At 30.4% G+C, this 15,971-nt stretch overlaps 1 long non-coding RNA gene across 1 annotated transcript; it reads left to right on the forward strand.

Annotated features, from left to right (window-relative positions):
• The first annotated feature begins 412 nt into the window (after positions 1-412).
• Positions 413-15,530, forward strand: LOC132944315 (uncharacterized). The gene is made up of 3 exons (XR_009664443.1): positions 413-565; positions 627-774; positions 15,363-15,530. It is a non-coding gene; the product is annotated as an uncharacterized LOC132944315 (long non-coding RNA).
• The last annotated feature ends 441 nt before the right edge of the window (positions 15,531-15,971 follow it).

A 15,971-nucleotide genomic window follows, 5' to 3' on the forward strand; every position in this document is an offset into this window, starting at 1 on the left:
TAATTTTAAAACTAATAATTATTAATGATTATGACATTAGTGCGTATGTTTATTACATTATATATATTTTTTAAACTGTAATTATTGTAGTAGAAACTTTAAATTGCTAATACCATTATATATGCTATTTTGTGTGAGAAAAATTTCAGAAGAAAAGAACCGCTTTTATATTACATGTATTAATATCGCCAAGTATTGCCTAACCAGTTTGAGAACTACAGTTTGAATGAATATAATATGCGCTTTATATTCCTATTAATTGTAGCTACATGAAGGTATCTACTATTTTTCAATATTCTTATTACATTTTACTAAATATTTCCTTGTTTATAAGCATAACCTATTTTAGCTATAGGTATAGAAATTAATTATGAATTGTTTCTATTGAACAGCTGAATATGAAAACGATAAAAGAAGACGGAACCTGTGAATAAAGTCATTGTACCTACACATAGACATGACGTTTCGATCAATCAGGCATTACTGCAGCACCTATATCCATTTGCAGTTACGTGGAAACAATATGATGATATAAATCAATCGATAATATAATTATTCAATCAGTGTAAATATTCTCATTACATTTTACTGAATATTTCCTTATTTATAATCATAACCTATTTTAGCTAGGTATAGACATGAATTATGAATTGTTTCTATTGAACAGCTTAACATGAAAAGGATAAAAGAAGACGGAATCGGTGAATAAAGTCATAATACATAGGCATGTTTCGATCAATCAGTCATTACTGCAGCACCTATATCCACCTGCAGGTACGTGGAAACAATATGATAATCTAAATCAATCGATAATATTATTATTCAATTAAGAGGATACTACCCATGCATTTGTTGTCTCCGTCTTACACACGTTCGACATAGCAAATTTTCGTTCGCTATAGTTTCAATAGTGTGCTGTTAGTTTTGATATTAGAGTGATTTGACCTACTATTTATTTTTAAGATAATAACATGATCTGCGCTTAAGCGTTGGTTTTTATTCGATATTTTAATTTTTAATCAAAATATGAGCATTTTTAATTTTTGATATTTCACACCTTTGAAAATTGTGCTTGAAAATGAAAAATTGGCAACGCTTAAGCACAGATAATGTTCTTACCTAAAAGTTTCATAATAGGTCAATTCACTATAGTATCAAAACTAACAGCACACTATTGAAACTAGATAACGTCAATTTGCTATTTAGTATTTCGTGCGTGTGTATAAGACGGAGACAACAAATGTATGGGTAGTGTCCTCTTAAGTCATTATACATATTATATCCATTACACATTTCGTGAATCGTGATTCATTAAATGAATAAAACTTTTCTATCAAGTCAAATATGTTTGAATATAAAATGTAAAAAAATATTATTGAGCATTTGAACTTATACTTACTACAATAGTATTACTATAGTGTATAGTGTGTATGGCGTAAATTATAACAAATCATTGACAATTTGACAATTTTATGAGAAACAAAAATTATTTATAATCAATTGAATGATCTGAAGTAGTATCGTAGGTATGTTTATTGTTGTGATCTTGTTTTCAATTTAACATGGCAAACGCGAAACGATACAAGACGTGTAAAGTTCATATTATAATAAATGCAATATTATTGATGATATTAAAGAAATCAACTTTTTTTTCACAACGATTTTAATTTTAATTATTGAATACAGCCACTTCTTCAATTACTTAAATAATTGAAATATTATTCAAAACTCAGCTTAAGCATCAGCAGAATCATCTTTAGTACTTTTATAGATATATGTAATATTATAAGTAATATTATCATAAAAGCAAATACTTTGCATTTAATATGTTTATTCACACACATACACACACAAAATATATATATTATATAAATACATATTATAAAAGTAACTATACAGACACGCGCGCAAAAGGTCTTTGCGGGCCGCCCGATCGATACGCCGCCGGCGGAGGAGAAAACCTAATTAAAACCGACTTAGCAACGTCCGCGGGAAAAGACCCCTGTCGGATTGCGAAGGAAAGAGGTGGAGAAGAGATCCCTCGGTTGGCTCTTGTTTTTATGTATACGTGCAAATGGGGTGAAAACAAAATGAGGAAAAAAGCTAATGCGTATACGGTGTGCGGTCCAGGGGTAGTATAGTCGTACGCTCGTTCATCTTACACACGTCCCTGTAGGGTTTCCTTTGTGCCTGTGTGCCGTTGTAAAAAAAAACCCCTCAGTTCTGTTGCGAAGTATACTTAGCTCTGGGAATCAAATATAAATTTAAATTTTTTCTAAAAAAATAAAATAAAATAAAATGATAATCGCGTACCCCAACGGGCAACGGCTAACGTACCAAACTTTTCATTTTAATTTTTTTTTTACCCACTATACTGACCCTCATCAAATTTGCATACGAAAACCTGTTTGTTTTTTACTTCAATCTGCTCTGTGCTAATATTAGGTGAACCGGAAACTATCACTCGTTTTACCATAAAACCACTAAAATGTTCATCAGAGTCAAAAAATAATATTATCTCTAAAATATTTTCCAGCTATGCCTACATGTATATATGTATAATATTAAAGTTGACTTATTAAATTAATGTATATGGAATAAAAATACCTATGAAACTTAATTAATAGTAAAACACACGAACCACAATAATTATTATATTATGTCCAAAAAAAATATTTTTGAATATTATGCAAGAGTTTAAACCACACTATACAATATATTAGTGCACCGCAATATCTGGAAATTCCAGTCGAACATTATAATATAGTGTTATGGATATATAAAATGGGAACTATGATGATAAACCGCATCCAATCACGGTATATTATAGAATTAAAAGAATGGAGAGGAATGTGGTTCAACATACCCACCCATCATTGTTGTTGAGGCGAAGAATAATTTTGGAATATGAAATTAAAATGCATACCTACTTAATAGTTATTGTAAAAAAATAGAATTAAAAATGTAGAAACAAAAACACTAAATGATAGCATCAGGCATTATGTAAGATATGTAGTGCATCTATAAGAACAATTAATGATATCCTTACGGAAACATTTCTTCTGAGTAAAAAAAGTAAAATAGTATTGTCTGTATTGTAACTTTGGTCGGTAGGAAGTAGGTACGTATAATTGATAGAAACATATTAACTGATCAAGTAAAAAATAAAATAAAAATATTCTGCTGAAAATCAAAATTCAATACATTTCATTTCAAATGTGTTTATCAAATTTTGATACTTAATAATTCGTAGGTATAGCATGGCGTGCTGATATAATTATTGTAATATTGTTATTTTGGTAGAAAATTATACTCTATTTAGAACAAGTATTACATTTTATGTCAGTGTTATAACTGCGCGTGGGGCAACACAATATCTGTTATAGTTTTCCTACTTAAAAATTGTGATAACCACAATTATTGTATGTACGATAAGTAGATATTCGAAACTTGAGAATAACCTGCAAAGTAATATGCTATGCCTACATTTTGACAGCACCGAAAATTACAAAACTAAAGCATAAAGAATATTGTATTTTAACGAGTTAAATATCGTCAACGCTTATGTTTAAAACTAATACGTTAATTCATAATAGTTTACATACTTTTGTTTTGACGTATGCTAAGGTTATGATTTTCGACTACTAATAAAATGATGATCCGTAGTAAATAATAAACTAAATGCCAGTAAATATAATAAGAAATATCACCTTCAAACAAATTCGGGAATTATACAAAAATATGATATTAAAATGTTGCAAGCTATGTGCATAAGGTTTTTTTTTTTTTTTTTTTTTTTTATTGGGTAGGTTTGGTAAGTTTTATATTGGGTAGGTTGGTACACGTGTGTGTTGTGTTTGGCAGAATTTCTAATGGGGCACCCGTAGGTTTCTGCCGTGCCCCGGGGTGGGGGGATGGCGGCACTTGTTCTCCGGACACCGTGACTTGCACGGAGAAAAATGCCGCCCAGTGGTCGAGGATCGAACTCGGACCGGCTGTGCCGAATCCGTCGCGTTAGACCACTCGGCCACCTCGTCCCCCGCATAAGGTTTGTACTTATTGCATATATTATATCATTTGCGTAAGGCGATAAATAATTTATTAGCCAAGCGGAGAGAATGCGTGCATATTATCTCTTGAAAATTTACTATACTTAAACTTATCTATTATCAATAGCTCTGGTAAGCGTTACCAAATAAATAACTCAATTGAAAATATTAATAATTTAAATTTGAAACCCTAATTGCTTAAACAATACATAACATGTTTATTGATCAATCTATATAGGTATTAAAAATATTATTTTGTTGTCCAAATAGCACCTTATAAAGGCTATCTACGTGACTAAAATAGTTACAGGTATAGTAATTATTATTGTTATCTATTTACTTTATCCTATTAAAAGTCTTATTCGTATTTCGTAAATGTATTGGTTTTTTTTATTTTTGTACAGTAGCTACACATAACTGTAAAATTACGATGGAAAAAATCTTGAAAACCTTTGAACTAAATTGGACTTAACTAAACTTGGTATTATTTATTGTTAATAGGTACAACCGACTGGCCACTGGTATTTCTAGATAACGTAAATGTAGATTATAAACCCTTTTTTCCCTAGTCGGGGTACTTTCGTTATTGCCGCAACAATAATTTTGTCCTTATCAGCATTGTCCGCACTTGGGCTTTTAGCACCGTTTCGCCGCATTTTTCGTGAGTATTATGCATGTAAACTTAGGTAATTTAAATTTTTAATTTATCCTCTGCAGTCTCGTATTTTTAAGGTAATTAAAAAACTATGCCATTATTGTAATAGACCTTAATGCGACGGGCAAACAAATTAAAAATAAGTGGAGAGATACTCTAAAACGATAGTATTTTTTAAATATATAATATAAACTTACTACCTTGCATGCCATATAGAAGAAAAAAAATCTAATTATTATATATTTTAATATTTATAATATTTTATACAGGTACCTTTACATACAATATTCACTAAAATAATGACATTGTGTATTTGAATATAATTTCTTTGGCACAAAATCTACTTTATTCTCTGTTAGTCAAATAATAGATGCCCCATTATTCAGAAATAATACAGAATAATGTACCTACATAGCTACATAAAGTAAGATCATTACCTAATATATAGGTACCTACTCGTGAACTTTAAATCATTCAAATTTCAAATCATACATAATTTATTGAAATCAACTTATTGAAAACTATATGACATACCAATACAATGTGCAGATTTAGTAAGCATGCTCATTCATCTTGTATCCTTTATTATTCGTTCGTTATTTGTAGAATTGCTTAGTATACTTGAGGATTATACTTTTATTTATTGTGAATTGCTAAACACGTGGTTTTTTTAAAATGTTATTTAAATATTATGCATTTAAATCAAAATTTGAACGAGTTGTTTCTATGTTGTTTATGTTTATATAGACAAAATATAACCCTTAACAATTTTTTAACATAAAATATAATTGTAGAAAATACTTCATGTCCTATTTAATCGGTAGTCTAGTAACATACTTATTTTGCTTAGTTTTAAAATGGTAATAAAATATATTTATATTAACTGCCTATGTACTATAGTTTTTAAATAACCAAGGATTTCTTATCTTTAACCCACTTTTTTTTATTGATATAATTAAGCTCCAGGAGCTAAGGCCATCAGTTTTTCCACATTATTATAGAACGCCTATATATAACATCAGATATAACATTATTTTTTTAAAATATAATATTTATATTTTTTATATATTAATATATTATGTTCCTACAATGGAAAAATATTAATTAATAAATTTGCTTGTCCAGTCTGGTCTCTTCGAGAAAAGTGGTTAGGTCACTGGGTGTGTTTAGCCCAGAGGATTTATATAGGTTTGGGTTTGTTTTGTGCTTGAATGACTTCTTCTGTTATCTACACTCTTGAACCTAATATCTTATGGATTATTACCATTAGTAAATAAAGTTTAATAATTTTCCAGATATGAATAGATCAATTTTCTATATTATAAATCACAATGTCAACCTAATTTTTTAATTTTTTGTTTTTACAATGAAAACTGAGCCCCACTGAGAAGCCTCGTGATATTTATTTTTTATATCTAAACATTTAAAGAAAAACAATTTACTAAACAATTCACGCTAAAAAAATATTGATAGGTATCTACTCATTTGATAAAATAAAGTTTCCATAAGTCATTTACAAGTTAGAAAATATGGTCCAAGTATGCTTAAGAATTTAAAAAAACCAGAATTTGAATAAATTCGATTAAAAATGGAGGTGAGCATTTAGCATGCTGATCACCATGTATACTGTGCTCACTATTCTCTATTGTTAACCATGCAAATAAGCTTAATCCAATACGTACTCACGTTCGATCTTATTTTGATGACCATCAATCATCAATCAATCTATACTATAATCATATTATAATTTATAAAGCTGAAGAGTTTGTTTGTTCGGTTGAACGCGCTAATCTCAGGAATTGCTGGTTCGAGTTGAACAATTATTTTCGTGTTGGATAGTACATTTATTGTGAAAGGCTATATAGGCTATATATCATCACTTTAGGGCCAATAGGACCGGAGTATCAATGACAAATTGTATACTATACAAACAATTTTGAGATTTATTTTTTTGTTATATAAATTGTTGCTTTTTGGTTTTAATAATAATAATTATAAGCATTTGTATTTTAGTACAGAATTTGAACCACGGTATTTTATTGTTTGCAGTTTTTGATACTTTAGAGTTGAATATTATACACATACGTACCTGATAATATATACTGGTCGCATAATCACAAGCAAATCTCACGGACAATGCCGGTATAGGGATGGCTATAAATTAAAATATAATATAATTTACACTTAAAAAGACATTGCTTTCACAGCGTGTTATACCTAAAAGGAGTTGAACAATCACAAAAACCTAGCAACAGCAAAGTATTGTCGTGTCAGCGCTAGTACATCTTTTAAAATTAAGTCGCTTTTTTTTGTTTGAGATAAACTCCGAAATGACTCGATCGATTTAGCTGATTTTTGTTTTGTTGTGTTCGTGTAGATAATATATTTGTGTTTTTTATAAGGTTATTATTGGTTATAAAAAATAAAATGGTTATTATGATTGAATATAATATCATTTTAGACAGGTATTTTACATTTGCAACTAATTTGGCTTTAACATTTATTACTTTGCATTTATTTTCACACATTGCCTACCAGGGTGGCTAAGTTGCACTTCCTGCAGCGAGTTACACCCAAAAGGAGTTGAACAATCACAATTTTTTTATGAGTTGTAATTTTTTACGGGCAATGAAGTGCGCTGGTTCAGCTTATAAATGTAAAATAAAATATCCAACAACCTGTTATTTTATTTCCCGTTAAAAGTTTAAAAATTATATTTATATAGGGACATAAAGAAGTATAGGTCGATTATGTCCATAATATTAACGAACAATGTTCCTTCGTTAATATTACTACAGTCTATATAATAAAATAAAGATGCTGAATGCTAATAGAATATAATTTGATTATTTTTAACTAACAAATCACGAGATGTTTTTTTTCCTACCTCAAAGTTATAATTAAAAATATGACACAGATCGGTATATGGTATATTGATGGCAGGCTGCAAGCAATAATTAAATTACATATAAAAATAAAAATTACAGTCATTAAAAACTCTTTTTGTTTGAACTTCTTACTTTGATCTGTTTTATTTCATATATGATGCACAGATATACTTTTCAAACTTTAAGAATACTTACCAATCTACAAATTAAAATTGTTTAGTTATCATTCAACATTGAATCTTTTTATAAAAATAAAATAAAGGAAAATAAAGGTAAACTTGAAACGTTGAAGAGATGAAAATTGTAATAAATAAATATTTCTTTGTACCAGATGAAATACTTTATTTAGGTAGGCAAAATTTTAGATATATTCCCGTAATTTACGTACCTACCTATTTTAATTCTTACGGAAGTAACAATGTTATTTCTTTAAAATTGAAATACATACATATGATTTTAATATACTTATACCTAGTTATTCGTTTGTTCATATACATATTGGATTAAATCGTCTAACAATAAGATATAACAATATTTTTTTTAAATTAAAATGTCTTGATTGGAATTGTATTATCTCATGTAGGTACCTATTTATGGGTAGAATATGTATGCTACACTGGTGTATTATTTTGCTATATAACAGACAAAGATAATCTAAGAAAATAGGAGAAATTAAAAAAAATTTTAATTTTAAAAACTGTAATACTGATTAATGATTATCATCAAAATATGTGAAACTGTATGTGTTTAACCTTTGAAAAGAAAATAATTGGAAAATGCCTTGTGTATTTTCCCTAATATTGACTACTTTAATAATATAGTAGGCACTTAGGTATATATATATATTATAGGTACATGGAAAATTGTTTTTTATAAAAGCCTCAACAACTAATTGGTTATTGGCTTACACATTGAAAATATTATAAGCCTCTCATAAGCTATAATCAACTTTCCGTATAGGTATTCCCGGTGTTCGTTGTATTCATTAAATCTATAAATCCCCCCCCCCCCCCCAAAAAAAATAACGATTTTTCAAATCTTAAAATAAAATTATTCATCCGATAGTATACTGCTGAAGTTTTCTAAACGTAATCCCGCAATGCAGACGATTTATTAATAGGTATAAAACGATTTCACGTAGTATAGTCGTCGGATAAAATGAGCTTTCGTCGGTCACGCATCACTCACGGTCGCGTCTATTGCGAGTACCCATAATATATTATTTAATAGTTTTTATATATATTATAATCATGTCAAATTCGATTTGAAATATTAATAAAATTTGGTCGCGGCGGCTGCGGCAATGTCGCGCTTGGTCCGTGTACGCGTATTCAGATATACCTGCAGGTTTATATACCAATACAACACACTGTATATATTATAAGCGTGCGTGTGTATATATATGGCAAGCAGTGTATGTGCGTATACCTATATATATATATATATTGTACACTCGTTGAACAAATGAAGTGCGAAAGAGCCCGCGAAACTGTTATTATTATTTTTGTACGAACTGTTGGTGGTCGGGGGTGCTGGCGCCGCGGGAAGAATGGTGCAGGAGTGGGGTTTGCGCTTGACATTTCATTAATTCCGGGGCACGGCAGTCTGTTCGTGTCACGGGGAGAAGAGTGTATGTGTACGCGCGTATGTATACGTGATATAGGGGAAGGGAAAACGCGTACGTGTGTATGTGCATGGTGAGAGGGGGGGGAGAATAAAGGGGCGGTGGAATACAAAAAAAAAATATATGTATATATACACTGCGGCGGGCTTACAGTGCAGCCCAGTATGTATAAAGTTTATTTTTTCGTAGAAAAAGCCCGCGTTATAAGCACTTGACGGTCCAAAACATTGTTTAGACCCCAAGTGCAAGATTAATCAACGTCTGTTTGTTTTTCTTTGGCCTCGTCCAACCCTGGCCGGAGCCCTCCCCTTCGGCCGGAGACCACCCACCCTTCCTTTTTACGGTCGTCATGATAATAATATAATGCCGTAGTAGAATTCGCTCTGGTAAATGATTATGTATTGTTGTTAGTAGCCAGGGGAAAAAAATAACTTCAGGTCTCCACAGCCATTTTAACTTCTGTATATGGGACGTCATTATTTTACTTTTCGTGGTTTAAAACAAAAAAAACAAAACAAAAAACACCTTGAATAATACAGAGTGCACGTTTTTATTTAAATGTGTCCAATTATTAGGCAGTGTCCAAAAAGTAACTGTAGGATAATAATATTGTTAACTATGTGATTTACGGAGAATCAAACTTTCTTATTTACAAATTTAATATGTTTTTATAAAACATTTCTTAAAAACACTGAATAGTGTAATAATATCATCTTATACTCTAACTACATAAATATAGATAATATACGTAATTCCTGTGATGGCAAAGTATTCTAATATTTGTCCACTAAAGTGTCGTGGTCAACTGACTCTAATGATTTTTTGAAGTCAAGACAAATTCCAAAGACTTTAATTTTTTATCTAAGTTATTCTGTGTAAAGTGAGAAGATTTAATTAGTGGATCAATAGTTGACATATTTATACAAAAATCAAATTGATTAGTTTAAAAGATTCGTTTTTTCAATAAATTCATAAACCTTTAATTGGAACATTTATAAAGAAGTTATGATAATGCTAGAGTTAAAGCGATGGGTCTCTAATTATCACACAGTTTTTAACACCAGATTCAACTATTGGAAAAACAATAGTTATTGTTTTACCAGTAATAATGGAGGGATTAAAATAATCACAATGTTAGTATTAGCTAAATTTTTAAATATTTTATTTGTCAAACCATTCTCATAAAAAGAAGAATTTTCCTGGTTTTTACCAATTAGATTTGAGATTTAAATTGCATCAAGAACAATTGAGTTATCAATGTCACTGTTTATATTTAGAACATTCCAATTTATTTTTTTATTATCATTAGGGTTTATATTATTAGGTATTTTATTAACTATAGGTATACATCAACAAAGAATTTTAATTGTGTTTGTCAAAGAAATACCTATATGAGAAGTGTAACTATATTGAAACAATCAATCATCCGTCTAGAGACGACTGTACAGCTGCTGTGTCTTAACTGAATCCATCGAATGTCTATGTTCATTTATCGCGATATCCGGTTTGCTTTTATATTATATTTTTAGATAAAATAATCGCTCAATGATCAATCAATCGAAAGTCGTAAAATATATACATTATGTATAGGTGTGGGTAGGCAAAAAACGTAAATAATATGAACCGTGCAGGTATATCTATATTATTACGTATACCACTGAATGTGCGTACAACGTGTATCAGAGATAAATACCTATCTCTGTATATGTATAATGTACATTGCATAATATAATATATTGTACCTGCACACGTGCAAAACGTTTTAATACATTGTGGCGGCGGTTCTAAAAAACAAAAACCTTTGCGCGGAAAGCGTAGTGGTGAATTGGAAATTTCGCGATAATTCCTGTGAATACCCAAACACGCGCTAGGTTTTGTAAAATTAAATATGCGAATCGCTAAAAACGCGTCCGGGTATATCGCGATATTGTGTTTCCGCCCGTCCTAAACGTAAACCCTTGTTTTTACCGGCCATTTGCCGCGGTGCTTTTATATACGACGGTCAGTAGTCGTGTTGTTAATCGTGCAGTGGTACCCCGGACACGAGCATAAATATATATATATATGGGTAGGTGGGTACGTGTATATAACCAAAAATGTATACATACCGCGTTTATATATATTATATTATATTATTATTATTATTATTATTATTATAATAATATTTCGCCTAAAAACATTGGCGATAAAATATTTACAAACAGCGAGCATGACAGGTAGATGAATAGCCAAATTTGTACTACACGGCACAAGAATGTGAAATAAAGACACTCAAAAATATATATACAATAATGATAATATTATTAGAGACGGACGGGACATGATGCATTTTTCCCTACGAGTTAATCGTGTATAGTTATTATTTTATAGCTATTATACTCTATAAACCGATTATTTTGTTTACATTCATTAAATATAATTAAAAAACTGTTTGTCCATTGTTATATACGTATATAGGTGCCCATTGTATAGGTCTATCGTTAAATACCTATTTCGATTTATTTGATTTTTATCTTTATAATATGCAACATTGTATAGTGGTACACAGTTAGATACACAAGATGTAGAAGAGCATATTATATTTTTTATACCATCACTAGTATAATATTATACACCTATAATATTGTGCTATACGCATTTTCGTAAATATTTTTCCATCTCTCGGAAATACACGTACCTATATACGTACAAATATTTTTATTTTTTATTTTACTCGACTATGTGATGCAAATTAAAACATATTATGTTTATAATAATTAAAGGTTTGAGTGTGCGAGTACCTACAGATTAAGATTAAAATAATAGCATACCTACTGGCTACTGCCATGATATTGTGCAAATACTTCTAAATCAATAATAAATATAAGATTTTATAATTTAAAAATAATAACCTAATTAAAGAATTTGTATTTATATTTTTCAACTTTCAAGCATAAATCGTTCTTTAAAATGTGTAGTTTGTATACAGATTAACTGTTGTGTCAGGAGTATTAATCAACGGCATTGTTGGTTTCATAAGTGATAAACACTATACGAATTGCGTCTAATATTAAACAATATAAAACATAAAAATCATTAAAAGTCGTAATTTACTAGTTACAATACAGTAGTATAATATTTAACAGTATCATTGTATAATAATGTATACCTACCTACGGAAAATGGAGTTTCAAGATTTTAACGTGTAGATAATAATATGGTCAATATATTTTGTTACATAATTTTCGTCGTATGATAGACCGCCATCTAGCGATATCGACAACTAATAATTTCATCCCCTAAATAAAATAAGCGAGTGTGACGCCATCAATGATAGAACTCCAAGGGGGCTTACTACACGACGCCATCTACCCCAACGCGACAGAGAAGGGATCGCTTGACATTCTGTATTTGTAGAAACTTGATGTCTAAGGGCTGTTGACGTTATTCTCAGAAACTATACGAAAACGTAAATAAAAATAATATGTGACTCGCAGCGATACGCGCACACATTAAAAATATGAACGCTATTAATATATTAATAACAAATATAAAATAATAGAATACATGTTTTATAGAATAATTAAAAGTCGGTACAGCATTAGTATAATGATTATAATAATTACGAATATAATAAAATATGATTTTAATTTCACTGCACAATACATAGGTACGCATATTATGTAGGTTTATGAAAGGCAATTTATTTCAAGGTATGAAAGATGTAATATAAACGAACATTTTACCTGCGATCACAATTTATTGTTATTAAAATTGTATCCACGCACAAAACATCGCTCTTTATAATAAAAATATAGCATTGAATTGAATATAGATATTAAAAATAAAATATAGCCATAAAGATAACAAAATAAGTATAAATAATCAAATAACGATAGCCGACATAGGTATAATAAGTTGTAAGCCCAACATAGTTGATAATTATTTTAGTTTTGGTAGAAACTGTACATACTGTAGAAAATAAACATAACTACCTATGTGTATTATGTATTAATCAATACCAATTGTCAATATTAAATAGTAATAATAAGTATTTTAAAGGTTGTAATAATTATAATATGGGCGGTAATTAATTTGGTTAGATCAATAAATATTATACAATCTAATTTATATAGTCATATTCACTGAACAAACATAAATCGATTCTATAAATAACAGCATTTTTAAAGAATCATTAATCAACTTATTTTTTCTTAATTTTTAAAAAATTGTAATTGATTTAAGGTACCTACTTTATACCTCTACCCGCTACAATTCGTAACTTAACGAAAAAATAAGCAAGTGTGCTTAAAATTACAAAACTACTTTCTATAGGTAATTAATTTTTATGTATTTATATTTATTTCTCATCAGTGATACTATTTAATCTATACATTTCATTTTTATAAGGATTGAAAATGATTTTTTATAATATTTATAATTAAATTATATAACATAATAAATCCGATGCTTAAGAAAAAATATGACATAATAAAATAATATTTGTGTGCCTGTCTAATCAAAAAATAATATTCGAATCTGTTTATTAAGTTAAATAGAGCTTATATATCTACCTACATGATAATGAACTAAAATCAACTGCGAGCTGATGTGGACAAAAATAAAACAATAGACGGTCGGTGTTTTGACGACGGATTCGCGTGAAAAAGGTCAGAAACACGTGAATAAAACGTCGGCGGCAGTGGCGGAGGTGGTGGCATGTAGGGAAAAAAGTTCAGAGCAACAGTTGTTTTTACCCTTTTCCGCCTTATACATAAACGTATGTATAAAAACGCCGTAGTCCCTTTCTACCACCACCAGTAAGGTTTTATGAATGGGCAATACTCACACAAATACGCATATATCCATTGCTCTCGTATTTTATTTTGTTATTATTATTATATATAAACTCACGTGGCTCGCTGCAATAATATTTTGACTCGTAGATCAGGTGTCTTACACTGAAACGATTTTTTTTTTTTTAAAACTTCCCAACCACCTTGGCCCAAACGAAACATTTAGTGCGATGAGATGTGCACATGTCGTATAACATAAAATAATAAATAGATTACATTTGGTTTTTTGTATAGTAATAATACTAATAAATAGTCACAACTTATACACAACCAGCACTATAACTTTTATAATTGGCTAAAATAAATGTATTAATATAAATTGATTATCTACATATTATTATAACTGATAGGTATATCAAGTGCACGATATACTGATTGTAAGACATTTATATATTATTTGACCAAACGTAAAAGAGGTAAAAAAAAATGCATTATTTATAACAATGATTGTATGATATAAAACTGAAATATAAACGTAATTGCGTGTACTCAAATACAAAAGGGTACATATTATAGCAGTGGCGATGCGTTAATCAAAAACCGTTTTAAACTCATAAAAATGGGTATAAATATACGGTAGATGCTCCATCTTTAACTTTAAAAATGGTTTTAAGACTGCCTTAAGCACAATAAAATTATCATAATTCAATATTTACGCTATTGGTATATATCTACGGTTATGCTTCGAAATAGAATCTTCAGATATTTTGGAATTACGGTCAAAATCATAATAGAAATAGCTCGTCGTTCAATATATATGCGTCGGCGACGATACTATACAAGTGCCTATAACTAGATTTTTAGCGCAGGAAAATAATATTTGTGTTATAATATGATTTATTTATTTTTGTGTGTGCTTTTTTTTTTTTGATTTTTCTAAAAGATCTTCAGCCCATCATCGAGAACGCAATAATAGCTATTTAGCACTCTGAGAACAAAATAACAAAACTGACCATTATGTCCGGGACATTTTTGTGTGTGTAGCATTGTCATTAAATGAGTGTATTCACTATCAATACACACGGCACAAATAAACATATCAGTTGTGTATTGAAATGGCATTGACATGGCACTCAAATCGTAGTAATGGCGTAGGTACTTATATGATACGTCCCACGAAATGTACCGTCACAGAAACGTCTACACAATAAATCTTCGACCGACGCGCGATAACCGTTATCAGCTAATACACCGCGAGTCTTATAATATTGTATTCGTAGGTACATCAGCTATCCACAAATCGATCATTCACAAGATATTGCGTTTTCAACAACCGGCTATACCAATAACCGTATGATGATTTCTTTTCAGGATCAGTACAACAATATGATACTGACGGACGTGACGTGCCACGCGAAGGAAATAGAAGACGGCCGGCGAACAACGCGCGCCAATAATATTATATTATATGTTAAAATATATACCTATATAATAATATCATAACAATCGGGGCGGCATCGTCACGATAATATTATTATAATACAGGGAAACTTCGGTTCGGCCGCATAGCAGTAGTATTAATCAGTATAGATAGGTACCTATATACAATATATAATATAATATTATTATTAAGTAAAGGACTGGGACTATGGACATATATATATATACACCGCACGAGGCTCATCCGGGGTTCGTCGACGATCGCGAAAGGAGAAGGAAGGGACGGCTGCTGCAGCAGCAGCAGCAGCAACATCCGCAGCAGCCGCCGAGGGAATCTTATCGGCCGCCGTTCCACACTCTATGCTTGCGCACACACGCGCACACACATACACGCTCACACGTACACACACACTCGTCTACTCTCTAGTCCGCGGGTATAGTGTATATAGTTTCGCCTTCATTATTCATGGCCGTCAGAGGATGCGGTCGCCATGGTTACGACGCGGCGGCGGGGGTGGAAGCGGCGGAGTGGTGGTATAC

Source organism: Metopolophium dirhodum, chromosome 5 (assembly GCF_019925205.1).
Source record: "Metopolophium dirhodum isolate CAU chromosome 5, ASM1992520v1, whole genome shotgun sequence".
Lineage (NCBI taxonomy): Eukaryota > Metazoa > Arthropoda > Insecta > Hemiptera > Aphididae > Metopolophium > Metopolophium dirhodum.